The sequence below is a fragment of the Echinops telfairi genome, unplaced genomic scaffold (assembly GCF_000313985.2).
Source record: "Echinops telfairi isolate 266 unplaced genomic scaffold, ASM31398v2 ScPeMD7_5868;HRSCAF=6743_0, whole genome shotgun sequence".
NCBI lineage: Eukaryota > Metazoa > Chordata > Mammalia > Afrosoricida > Tenrecidae > Echinops > Echinops telfairi.
In genome coordinates, this window is record NW_022109767.1 from 12,648,472 (window position 1) to 12,660,908 (window position 12,437).

A 12,437-nucleotide genomic window follows, 5' to 3' on the forward strand; every position below is an offset into this window, starting at 1 on the left:
AAAAAACTCACTGCCATCAAGTCAATTCTGAGTCAGAGTGACCCTAGGGGACAGAGTGGAACTACTTCTGTGAGTTCCTGAGAACGTAACTTTTCACAGGAATAGAAAGCCAAGTCTATCTACCCCAGAGGGACTGGTGCGGTTGAACTACTGCTGGCCTTGTGGCTAGCAGCCCTGCTCTTATCCACTATGCCACCAGGGGTCATGCTCTCAGAAACCTTCAAGTAGGTTTGTCGCAGGAGCAATGACCTAAAGTCCTTGTGTGGTGCACTTAATATAATAGGTTGCTCCTGGAAGCCTGGCTGATTAGAATCCACCATGATATGCCTTAGGAATAATGTGTGAAAATCTATGTTCAAAAGCTCCACCATTGTGGGTCACAGTTCTTTTCTGATGCCAAGGGGATCACTATGCGTAAACTTAACGGCAACTTCTAATTTAATTTCTTACTTTAATGAGCAGTGACTTCTCTGAGAACATCGTTTTCTCTGGGCTTGATAAAATGATAGGACTTTGGTGTGTGCAAAGAGGGTGTTCAAAGCGTTGCTTGGATCTGGCTTCCGATCAGTCAGTTTTGATAGAGAAACGGTTCTAGAATGACTTAGAGTCTGATTTGGTGTTAGTATGTTTCCATTAATATTGGAGGTACTGTCCTAACAAAACTTCAATAGATATTCTAATGGTTGTTGAGAGAGCAAAGAAAAGGTATGAGGGTCTGTCTTTTATGCCTTTCAATAAAGATTTTGTGATTTAAGTTGTTTCATCAGTTAAGGCAACCCTTAGATGAAACAAAGTGGACATCAGAACTAGAGTGCCCAATAGGGTTCCGAAGGAAGAAGGAGAGGAGATGGTGTGATCTTACACTAATCATTCCTGATGTGTAGCCATGACCTCAGAGCAATGCTGGCCTAGGCCTCTTGATCCCTGTTTCTTCACATTTTACTTGAGTGTCTTTGGCCCTCCATGCTTTTCCTTACCACTTCAGCAGCTCTTCAGAAGACCAGCCAGGCACTTCAAACTTTACCATAATCTAGACTGGGAAATCAGAGGTCGCAAAGGTTAAAGCCATGCTTCTAACCAGGAGTCCAAGGGCCCGTCTTCATGATGTGGCTCAGCAAGTACTCAGAAGTAAAAAAAGCAAAACCAAACAACAACAACAAACCCCAAAACTTTGTTCACACTGGAATTTGTTGCCAGTCTCATAAAGGCTGCCATTGTAGCATGAATGATCTCTTCAGTCTCATCCAGTCCCCACTATGCCCATCCAGCAGCCTTCGCACATTCTCCAAGCCACTTTTATCCACATCCATCCTCCGGTCTTGCCCGCTGATTCCAGTTTTCCTGCCCATCCAGATTCTGGGAACTCCGAGAGCCTCTGCTCCCACCTACGCCGGCGTGGTGTTCCCTTTCCAGCGCTGGATTATTCCAGGCTTTGAGCATGGCAGATTTCCACCGGATGACATCATGGGAGCCAAGTGAGTGTGGGCACGGAGAGGGGGACCGGGAAGGGGAGGGGGAGCACATGAAGAGCGAGGGCTGCGGAGCCCGCTGCCTGCCTGCCTGCGCCCGGCTGCGCGTCCAGAGCTGGGGCGGAGCGCTCGGCTCCTGGCGGACAAAGGCTGGGCGCCTGCGGAGCCCCAAGGGGTCCCCGGCGCGCAGAGACTCGTCCTCCGTGGGCGAGTGCCTTCCCGGACCGTTCCGTGCGCCCCGCCCAGTGCCCGCAACCTCTTCGGCTCGCCGTCCCGGGGCGGCCAGGTCCCGCAGCGCGCGGCAGGTCTGCCTCCCAGCCAGACCCAAAGCGCGGGCAGCAGGTGCCATCGCCCGTGGGTGAGCGGGAGCCCTGGCCTCGGGGAGGTCAGGTTCACGGCGGCCTCTGGCACCTGACCTGCTGTGAGCAGGGTCTCCGAGGAAGCGCTGCCAGGTGAGTAGAAGCTGCTTCTAGCCCCGAGTCGGAGGAGCCAGCTCCGTGGGCTCTGGGCGCCTGCTTGACACCCGCCTCATTTCGGGTGGCGTCCCAGGGCGCCGAGCGCCGGGCACACTCTTGTACCCCATCTCTGAGCCGCACCCTTCGCAAAGCGGGAACCCGATGACAGCCCCTTCTCTGGCGCCCTGGCTCCCAGAGTGGGTGTGAGGCTGTGGGCACAGCTTGCCCAGGGCGGGCGCGCACCCTGGAAGACACAGGGCAGCCTTTGTCTGGACGCAGCGCTGCGCCTTCAAACCTGCGCGGGTCCACAGCGAGGGTCCGGTTCGAAGGGACTCCTAGGCGCTCGCAGGCCTTGGTGAGAACTGCCTTTGTGGTCTTATCTGCAGGGTGGGAGGAAGACGCCCTGGGGTCCAGAGCCTAAGGTGAGGGTCGCCCTCATTCAGGTGCAAAGTGAGCGCCCAGAACTGCAAGGAATGAAGGGCCCAGTTGAGCCAGAAATACCCAAGTTTTGTCCCTAAGTTGGGCGAGTTAAAGAGCAAACTTAGGGCGACTCCCCCTCTCCTGTCTTTCTGGTTTCTGGACTTTGTCTTGGAGATGGTTGGTGGCAGATGGATGGAGTCAAGTGGTGTGTCCTGCAGACCATTAGACAGGTTCTGTGTTTTTGGCAATGGCTTTTGTTATTCTGCGGTTTGGGAAGAGATTTGCTTGAGAAATGTTTGTTAGATTAATGTTCATCCTATTGATAGTGCTTTGTGGGTCCAAAGAGAACCGATTCAGAACAGGTTCAAATACCTGTTTAGAGTTGCTACATACCTGTTTAAATACTACATACCTTACTTCCTCCCCGTTGAAAACACATTTTATCTATGAATTCACTCTGTTCCCCACAAGGAAGTAGAGATGTGCATAGGGGAACTTGATTTTAATGTCCATTGACTTCCCAAAGAAACCCCTAGAAAAAGGAGGAAGGAGGTGAAAGCTTACCTTTGGCCTTCAGTTATGTCCTTGGCATTTCACCCACTGCAACGGAAAATGTTTAAAATTTTAAGAGCTGTTTAATAGTCATGAATTTAGTGTACATTAAGTGGCCTTAAATACTAAAGAGATTCTTGCTAAACAAGTGTGATGTTAGCAACTAACACGTAAGCAGCAGCTAGTGTGTAAGAATTTAAAAATCACAGTTGTAATTAAAGGTGGTAGTTTTCTTTCAGAGGCTTCTTGGCTTCTCTTTAGTTGCTTGAGTTTTTTGAAAGGCAAATGATCCTAACAAAGCTTTTCTGAAATGGAAGGAATGTATTTATTTATTGGTCAGTGATTACATTTTTGATAATTTGAGCTCATAATTTGCACTAAGCAATTGACTAGGAGTGAAAACAGACATGGGTGAGATATTAGGGGAGGTTTCATTCAATATGAAAATGGCAGGATTTTCATGGTGGGAAGCAGCAGTGGTAATTTTGGAGAATAATAACTTGACTGGACAGAGCTTGTCTATATCCAGGACTTCTTGGGTTAGCAGCAGTTATTTTCTCTTCTGACTCAGAAATAAATTTCATGTCAGTCTTTGTCTCCTAGCTTCTAATCACCAAGCGTTTCACTTGTTTGTTCAGAAGTTTTATATCTTAACTTTATTATACTCATATCTGTATAGTAAATCACATGAAGTTTTACTTTGAGGTTCTCTTACTTCTCTTGGCTGCTTTCTTGAAATAATTGTATTGTAATAACATATCTTTCCTAAGCTAGCTCAATACTTAGTCAGCTGATGTGATTTTGTGATGGAGCATATTTGATAATATATATATAAAAGCATATATATATGCTTTTAACTTGAGGTTTTGGCAAATGACATTAACGTTAGCGATAAGATCCCCCACCCTTCCTCATGCACTTTTACATAATGAATAAAAATGTACATTTAAGAAGAATAGATTATACTTATTTCTGAACTTTTTGAATCTTTGTTTTTAAAATATTAGTTCAAAGATGGTCAAAGTGCTTCTCTTTACATATGTTGGAATATATGAGTAAAGTCCTCTGAAAGCGTAAGCAACTTATAAACATGATTTAATATATTTTATTTTACTGTCAAGTGCCATCTGAAAGTGACCCTATGTTCAATGGTCCTGTACCATCTTCACAATTGTTGCTATTTTGTACCATTGTTGCAGCCATTGTGTCCATCCATTTCATTGAGCAACTTCTTCTTTTACCCTGATCCATCTACTTTAGTAAGCCTTATGCGCTTTTCGAGGGATTGGTCCCACCTGGTGACAGGGACAGTGTGTGGGAGATGCAGTCTCACCATCCTCACTTCTACAGACCACCCTGGCTGTGCTTCTCCCAGCACAGATGTTCTCGTTCTTCCTGGTTTCTGTGGCACAGTCCCTATTCATCACAACATCATAATTCAGATATATCAGTTTTTCTCTATTCCTCGTTACTCATTGTCCAGCTTTCACATGTGTGTTAGTTTGAGTTGGCTAGCGAAACAAAACCAGCGACACTCATCTACATATAAGAAAGAACTTTATATCAAGAAGAGACTTCATATCAAGAAAGTATTCCAGTTCAACTAAAGTCCACGGGTCTGGTGCTAGCTAGCTGGAGCCCTCTTCAGACTCATGTGTCTTCTGGCTGATGTAGAAAGGTGAAGCGGGATGGAGGAATATGTAGATGGTAGGTGAAGAGTCACTTGGGTCCAAGGTGAGTGAAATCATGGAAAGGTACCAACAGCTCTCAGGGTTGGTCAGCCCACACAGGGCTGCCGCTGGCAGAAGGCCCGGAGCCGTAATGAGATGGGCTGTCCATGTGTCTTTCCCATAAAGACGCCACATCTCTCAGAAAGCATTATCAGGTTGTCACCTGATGGACAGTTTGGACTCTACCCCTACACAAATGCAATGGACATAAATTCTAACTGCTGCAACATGGATGTGGGGTTATTGGAAATATGATAACTTGACTTTGGTGCACCTTAGCCTTCAAAATGTCATCTTTGCTTTATAGCACTTTAAAGAGTTCTTTTGCAGGACATTTGCCCCATGCAGTATTTTGTTACTTGATAGTCAGTAAAGTATTATATTCAAAATCATATGGAGTAAAGTAGTGACTTTGAACCAGAGAATATTGTCATAATGATTTTGAAAGTACTTCAGTCACTTTGTTACACAATTACTCTAAATTGGGGGAGTTGAGGAGGAGGAGAAATAATCTTTATTATGAGACAAACTAGAGCATTAGCATATTCTGGAGAGTGGAGTAATGAGCATTCCAGATTATAAAAAGGAGCATGAGGGCAGAACACTGGATGTTTTTCCAGGAATAGTTTCTATGTGTAAAATAAGTTTACTATTTGGCAGATTCCTGTTTTTATTGCACACACCTTTTTGATAACTTAAGAGATAACTTTATGATTTGTAGGATACAAGGGAAACTCTATCCCTTCCTTGAGTCAGAATTGTCCTGTGAATTCAATCAGATGACTATTTCTTGGGGTTTTTAATTTCTTGTTTTAAATAAAATTGTAGTTCCCAAGTGCCTTATGGATCACAAACCATTGTTATTTCTTTGATTGGATTTGTGAAATCTTGACTATCTCTTCACAGCTAGCTCTAAATCACTCTATCTTTGTTTCTTTCTGAGGTTTCAGTTGTTTACTTTGTTTCTTACTGTGCCCAACATGCCTGTGAACTTCACCTTTAAAACTTGTTATCTCTCTTTCCTTGTTGGGCTGTTATCTTTTCATCTCTCCCCACAGTTTACGAGCTATCTTCTAGACCATTTTCCCCCCCGAGAGTGAGTGATCCCACCCCTGGAGAGTACTGGAATGATGTGGGGTGCTGAAAAGAAGATACCTGTGCTTCACCCTGGATTATTAGCTATAGTGTAAAAGATTTTAACTGCCAAGGGAGAGGCTGTAGATTCTATCAGATTGCTTAATCTTATAATTACTGTGAATTTTTCATTTAAAATGAGCATTTAATTATTTTCCTGTTGCGCTAAATTTATTTATCTTACCCACCTTCATCTATTACATTGAATATATTAAGAAGAAATTTATTTTAAAGGATTTTGCTTATTAACGTGAGCAACTCTAGTATTATGGGCCTCTATTCATTATTTAGTTTTTCTCTTACTTTTAGTCATTGTGTGTTTAAAACTTTTTTTAATCCATCACCAAAGAGGTGTCCACTGTTCCTCAGTTAGGTAGATAAAATAGGGAGGTGGCCAATGATTGCAATCCAGTCAGTGACTTAGGAGACTCAAATGCAGATCTATAGCATGGAAAATAAGATGAGCTTTATAGTACATGCAAAACTGGCTGGACTCACGGTGAAACTGTTAATGAAGCTAAATGGATCATTAATGGCCACCGAAAGAAATCTATAAAAGGAAAACAGCTGATAGCTGAGCCACTACATTTTGAGAAGATTTTTCCATGAAAGATTTCTTAATGTATTATTGCCTTTAACAAGACATTCAGTCTCTTCTAATATATATGTATACTATTACATTGTACAGAATCTGTACTTATATTTGGTGTATAATATACCAATTAATTTTATATAATACCCTTATAAGCTATTGTAACTTTCGAGGGAAATACATAAAAACATATAGATTGATAGGCTGTATAATATTAGACAAAATAATAAGCTTTATAGAAAAGTATTTTCAGTAAATGGTAAAAAATTGGAGAGAAATATGATGAAATTAAGATTAAGCTTTTGGTATAACTATTTGAAATATGCTGAAAGTGAACATAATATGAATTAAAAAGTACGGTTTTTACATTAAAAAAAAAGGAGACTCAAATGTTGATAGTTCCATCCTTTTTCAGGGTCACTCAGTTCTCAAGATAAAGGAATTCAAAATTCATCATTGGGTATGCAAATGTCCTGAGCAAAAGGAGCCCTGGTGGCTTGGTTGTGCAAGCATTGGAAAGGATTTTGGTTCAAAATCATTTGCCCGTTAGTGGGAAAAAGATGTTGTTAGACAGGGTTCTCTAGAGAAACAAAACCAGAATGATAACAATTTTTTATATATTTATATAGATAGATAACATAAGAAATAAACAGTTAATTAATCTATAAAGCAGTACAAATGGCTCAGTGCAACTCACTTCTGTGAGACAGTTGTGAAACACTGGCAGTCCTTCAAGTTTTGAGAGCTGCCAGGTAGTCCTCTATAGAGCAAGTCAGGTTATCCTGCCACAGGCATCAAACAGCAAGGCAGGTCACCAACATCAGCCAGATGTCAGGGCGTGACAGTCCCCGCTCAAGAGATGTAAATTCCAATGGTGTGGCAAAGCAGGTCTTGAAGGAACCTCAAATTACACGACACAGTCCACGGGTTAGGTGTCCCACTGGTAGTGTAGCTTGCAAATTGAGGCAAAGAACAAGCAAGGCAGCCGCATAGTGGTCTAATCATCAAAGTGCAAGAGACAAGAAAGGCGAGGCTCACCACACCATTTATCTCTCCGCCCTTCAATTAATCCCACATGTGTTCATTGGCCATGTTGGCACAATAAGCCTACCTATCACAATCCACCCCTTGCCAACTTGGCACCTGTACACAATTCTTTAGCCATACATAATTTCCAGACATTAATGAAATCACACCTATACTTAACATCAAATATCTATCATACATATAAATGAAAACACACTGAGTTCAATTGTATCTGATATATCATATATGAACAGAGGAATTCAATAAGCACATATAAAGAAAATACACTGACAATCACAAACCTCACTTTTGCAATTGATCATGTGGTCTTAACTGATAGGTAGAACTACCTTCTTCTACTACCCATTCTGTATAACCTTTGCCCTTGGCAAGCACCTCAGCTGGCTGTGGTTTTTGGCCTGGTGGGGTGATTCCTGAGGGGTTTGGGTCATTAGACATCCTGTCAGGATTTGGTTGCTATAACTTAGCATTTACTTTAATCACAGGGCATGGTAGCACTAAGAGTTGGCCTATGGGATCTCCTGGATTCCAGACATATTCTTCTTTACCTGCATTATGTAGTACCAGTCCATTTTCTCCTTGTTAATCAGGATCAATCACACCACTTAGTACAGTGACACCCTTCCTCACCTGTTGATCCAAAGGCATGAGAAGCCCAAAGTGGCCAGGGGACATTCTCAGCTGCCAATTCATTGGAATCTGTGCTGTTTCCGGGTGGGAGAGTTCCTTCCTTCAGGACCAGGACCTCCAGTCCTGAAGCACATAGGGTTGCTGGGACAGGAATAAAAAATGCTGCAAGTGGATCACTAGGAGTAATAGTGAGTGGTGCCACTCCAGCTTCCACCCCTTGGTTCCTGGAACCATGAATTCTGGCTATTAGAGGCACAGCACCATATATTGTCAGCTGATTTAGAGTATATACAGCTTCCTGGAGAACATTGCTCCAGCCCCGCAAGTTGTTGCCACCTAGTTGATGGTGTAATTGTGTCTTTAGTAGCCCATTCCATCGTTCTGTCAAGCCAGCAGCTGCAGGATGATGAGGAACATGATACGACCAGTGGATTCCATGGGAATGGGCCCATTGCCGCACTGCATTTGCTGTGAAGTGAGTTTCTTGATCTGAAGCAATGCTATGTGGGATGCCATGCCGGTGGATGAGGCATTCTGTAAGTCCATGAATGGTAGTTTAGGCAGAAGCATTGCATGCAGGGAAGGCAAATTCATATCCAGAGTAGGTGTCTATTCCAGTAAGAACAAAATGCTGCCCCCTCCATGATGGAAGTGGTCCTATGATATCAATCTGCCACCAAGTTGTCAGTTGATCTCCCCGAGGAATGGTCCCCTATCTTGGACTTAATGTTAGTGTCTGCTGCTGGCAAATGGGGCGCTCAGCAATGGCAGTGACCAAGTCAGCCTTGGTGAGCAGAAGTCCATGTTGCTGCACCCATGCATAACCTCCATCCCTGCCACCATGTCCACTTTGTTCATGTGCCTATTGGGCAATAACAGGAGAGGCAGAGGAAAGAGGAGGACCAGTCTCCACAGTGCATGTCATCTTATCCACTTGATTGCTAAAGTCCTCCTCTTCAGAGGTAACCCTCTGGTGAGTGTTCAGTCTGCACCCAGGCCCAGTACAGGCCAACAGCTGTTTTTCAAAGGGGGAGTAGTTGTCTTCAGAGGATGGTAGGACTTTATTCCACCATCCCAACAGTCTATGCTGTGATTCACCAATAGGGGTCTTCCAAAGACTCCACACTGCACCTTTATCTACAACTGACACCTCTAGCACCATCGGGTCAGCTGGATCATATGGGCCCAGTGGCAAAGCAACTTGCACTGCATCCTGAACCTGTTGAAGAGCTTTTTCTTCTTAGGGGCTCCACTCAGAATTGGAGGCTGGGTCACTTGATAAATAGGTCAAAGCAGAACACCCAAGTGAGGGATATGTTGCCACCAAAATCAGAAGAGGCCCATTAGGCATTGTGCCTCCCTTTTAGTTGTTGGGGGAGCCAAATGCAATAGCTTATTCTTCACTTTAGTAGGAATATCTCGACATGCCCCACACTACTGGACCCCTAGAAAATTTATTGAGGTGGAGGGTGCCTGAATCTTCGTTGGGTTAATTCCCCAGCCTCTTGTATGCAGATGTTGTACCAATGAATCTAGAGTCTTTTATATATCCTCCTTAGTGGGTCCAGTCAGCATAATGTCATCAATATAATGGACCAGTGTAATATTTTGTGGAATACACAGGCGATCAAGATCCCTTCGGACTAAATTATGGCACAGGGCAGAAGAGTTGAGGTACCTCTGGGGGAGAGTTGTGAAAGTGTATTGTTGCCCCTGCCAGCTGAAGGCAAACTGCTTCTGGTGGTCCTTCGAGACTGGTATTGAGAAGAAGGAATCAGCTAGATCAATAGCTGCATACCAAGTACCAAGAGAAGTATTAATTTGCTCAAGGAGTGAAATCACATCTGGAACCCCGTAGTTAGGCATCCCACACGTAGTGTAGCTTGCTAACTGAGGCACAGAACAAGCAAGGCAGCCACATATGGGTCCGATGATCAAAGAGCAAGAGACAAGAAAGGCGAGGCTCACTGAGCCATTATCTCTCCGCTCTTCAATTAATCCCACATGTGTTCATTGGTTATGTTGGTACAATAAACCTACCTATCGCAGATGAGAATCTGTGTCCCCATTACGAGTTACAGCCTCAAAACCCTATAGGGTCACTGACAGGAGAAATTGATTTGATGGTAGTAGTTTTTGGTTTTTTTCTGAGAATCCTGTATTCTTTTCAGAAGCTTTCTTCTTAATGTCTTCACTTCCAATCATGTACAGTTTCACACTTTAGCCAACGCCATGAAGATAAAACCAGCTATGTGTCAGGTTTAACACTCTACCCATTAGTTCCCAATGGGATTTGGCTCCTCTTAACTCTAATTTTGTATTTTCAGCCTCACGACATAGGCAACATGCATATCTGTTGGCTGTCCCACAGTAGATAACCTGTACTCACGCAAAGTTATGAGCATCCTTTCCAATAGCTCTTTTCTTCTTTCTTCTTATATGTTATTTACCTTTTTAATCTGTTTTTAATGGTACTGTTTGAAGTTGTACCAGTAAATCTTACAGCCATATTGCTCATCTTTTTTGTTTTTTCTGTACTAGTTATAAAAATTGATGTAAAAATATCCAAGGATACTATTTGGTCATAATATTGGAGTTTATAGTCTCCACCAACAGACTTTTAGGTAACACAGCAAACTCCAAGTCAATTTGCTTTTCAGAAAATATTCTTATTAATGGAGCCCAGATTCTACTAAACCATTAAATTATACATCATTTGATTTTCAGACTGTTTGCCTATTTTATTTGGAGGCTGCGTATAGCACTATTAAATTCCAATGATTCAAATAACCAGTAATTGCAAGTTTATGTTAACTAATACCAAACCCATTACTGTTAAGTAGATCCTGATTCATAGCACCTTATACCAAAAAAACTCACAACATTTGGATCAATTCTAACTCATAGCTACCCTAGAAGAGAGAGCAAAACTGCTCCAGTGGATTTCCAAGGTTTTAATCATTGTGAAGCAGGCTGCCACGTCTTTCTCCTATGGTGATGCTGGTGAGTTTGGATCACTGTCCGGTCAGTGAGAAGCCATGTGCTTAACCACTGCACTGCTAGGGCTCATGAATTTTTAAATTTCTCTTAAATGTAACATGTATGTGTGTATATTTTCCCTGAATGTAGTCACCCTGTGACTTACGAATCATCTTACTCTGCAATACTCAATACATATGTGGAGTGAGGAATATGTAAAAAGACAGTTGAGAGGCAGGGCTTGCTGCTCCCTTAGAAAGTGTCAGTCCCAGAAACTGTGAGTCCGCACTGGCTCCATGGTAGTGAGAGAAGACTCCTTAAGAACAAGCGTTTTTTCTAAATTTTTATTCTACAAAAAAATTGATCCAAACTGATAGATATCTCCTTGTATGGAAATAATAGTGTTAATAAGTTGGATAATAATACATCTACTTCTTTTCTTATTGAAATGAAGACAGAACTCAGAATATATTGTGCCCAGAAGTGATGCTATAAATAGTAGTTTAGTTGTTTTCGAAATAAGGCCTTCAAGGAATTACTTCTGGAATGACTTAGATTAGCTATATTTCAGAGGGCTCGGGGAGAAGCTTTGTTGAGTATGCCTAAAGAGGGGTTGGTAATCTTGATGAATTAAAATTTATACCATTGGATTTTCAGTGATTATAAATTCAAATAACATTAGAAACCACTGACTTTTACAACGCCATACATTCTGAGTTGATGAATGCTGGGAGTGGCCTCATTTGCTAACCTAAGATACATTAGGTGATTCGTTGAACCATGGCAAGATTGAAAAATTAGCTACTGGAGTTTTGCTGATCATTGTTTAAAAGACCCTGTGGTGAGCAATGTTTTATCTTTCACAAGTACCCTGTTTCCCCGAAAATAAGACAGTGTCTTATATTAATTTTTGCTCCCAAACATGCGCTAGGTCTTATTTTCAGGGGAGATCTTATTTTTCCATGAAGAATACGGTACACATTTATTGTTGAGCAAAAAAAAAGGAAATTTATTACCTGTATACGGTACGGTAGTAGTTGTCATCACAGACCAGCATAACCAGACAAACTGAATCCTCCAGTATCAAGAATTTCTTGTTACTACCACTATTTCCATGTGCAACAATCTGTGGTACATTTACTCGCACTTCCCGTCTGCTCCGGCTGTGCTGCGGCCAACAGTGAGCTGCGTGGCGGCGCCCACTGCTACAGTCCAGAGTTACGGTAGCTTTGGGGGGCCTTATTTTTGGGGAGGTCTTATTTTCAGGGGGATTCTTTATATTTCAGCAAGAGGCAAAACTGCAAGTAGGTCTTATTTTCGGGGGATGTCTTACTTTCAGGGAAACAGATTATACTTGAAAATATATAAAAACATATAAGCCCGAACTCCCCAAATAGGTCTATTTTCTGTTTACTTTCCTTTGCTTTTA